Raw genomic sequence first — 1,939 nt, 5'->3', positions numbered from 1 at the left:
ACAGTAAATTGGGGTTGAACTGTAGAAGTTGTTACCAACTAACAATAAATTGAACTTTGATATGTGATGCGGAAAAGGTGGACATCATGTATGGCTGCAAGCGAGAGCTGTATTCGCAAGGAAGAACCTTCCCAAAGAAAGCCACAGCTGATCTCATACAAGGTTTTGGGAAGCTTGGTTCAAGGATTGGTGGATTTTCAGAAGCAGGGGTGTTTATTGATTGACAGACTTTCAATTATGTTAGTGTGATCACTGAAATAAGGCGGTTATTGACTGACAAACTTTCAGAAGTATGGTCACTAGACTGAGGTATCTGCTGACTGACTTGTCTACAGGCATGGGATAGTAACAAATTGGCTGACTTTCAGATGCTGCAGTCTCTTTAACTTGCTAACTGTCAGAAGCATGGCCACTGTTGATTTTCAGGGCATGTGTACTGATCCAAAGTAATCTCTAATTAATGGTGATTACTTGCTTACAACTTGAGACTTTGACAAAAAGAAGTCTTTTCCTTTCTTTAATATGGAAAAGAAGACTCTCAATTCTTATTTACCTTCTCCTACAACCACCCCGCCCCCCCAACTTTGGTCTTTCCTCAGCCAAAAATACGAGAGAGACTATAAGGGATTGTTTCGGTCTTTGTGGAGATACAATTTTCAGCTAGCATTGCCACCTAAGTCATTTAAGTGCCAATTACTGAAGCAGAAAAATAGTTTCAACTGCTCGATTTTCATTACTGGGAAAAAGCACAACTTATTACAATAAGGGTGACCTGACAAAATCAATACAGGATGCAGTTCAAAATCATTCAATACGAGACATATCCAGTATACACAGGATACCTGGCAACCCTACCTTCAAGTCAGCTTAGCCTTCTCATTCACCAACCTCATCTGTTTGCTTCTGAATACCATGTCTTGTTTCTAATCCATTATCTTGTCTCCTGTTCTCCATATATGCTATCCCTGCTTGAGTTTGGACTCTCATTCACCTATCACTTGAATTACCATAGCCCAGATTTCTAGGCATCAGTCTATACAGCTTTAATACATACTAAACACACCCTCTATACATCGTTGCCAGAACAATGTTCCTTGCTTAACATTTTTAACTGACTCCATCAATTTCAGGATAAAATCCAAACTACTTTTTTTTTTTTTTTTTTTTTTTGCAGTATGCGGGCCTCTCACTGTTGTGGCCTCTCCCGTTGCGGAGCACAGGCTCCGGACGCGCAGGCCCAGAGGCCATGGCTCACGGGCCCAGCCGCTCTGCGGCACATGGGATCCTCCCAGACCGGGGCACGAACCCGTATCCCCTGCATCGGCAGGCGGACTCTCAACCACTGCGCCACCAGGGAGGCCCCCAAACTACTTTTCATGGCAAATAGGCCCTTTGTTATCTGGCCTCTGCCTTCTACTCAGACTTTAACATCTGCCATTCTCCTGCTCATTAGTTCTATACTTGAGTTTCCATAAAGGTGTCATGGTATTACTCACCTCTACCTCTCCTATTTGGAATGCTTATCTCATCCTCTGGAGAGTTCTTATTATTCTTTCAAAACCTGGCTCAGGCATCATTGCCTCTGGAAAGCTTTCTCTGATGTCACCAGGTTTCCTTGGTTACATTCAATCTCTCCTTCATCATGTCCACATCTCTACAACTTTCTTGCACTGCAACATATTGTCACAACCTATCTATCTGCCTGTTAAAACAACCACACTTACATACAGTGACATAATAATTTGCTTTACTCATCTGATAGTCCTCCATCCCCTTTCCTCCATTCATGGCTTCTTGAAGGCCTGTGACTTTTTTCTTAAAATTCCCAGTGTGCAGTCCCAAAGCTGGGACTCAAGCAACCAACCAACCAAACTACTGAGTTGCTTATAAATTACTCCTTTTGTTTTCTTAAAATTGTTTGACACTAGAGAACACCAAG

This window comes from Mesoplodon bidens, assembly GCF_964165515.1.
Source record: "Mesoplodon bidens genome assembly, chromosome: 4".
NCBI classification, from domain to species: domain Eukaryota; kingdom Metazoa; phylum Chordata; class Mammalia; order Artiodactyla; family Ziphiidae; genus Mesoplodon; species Mesoplodon bidens.
The sequence above is the reverse complement of the archived record's forward strand: the minus strand, read 5'-3'. Positions refer to the sequence as shown.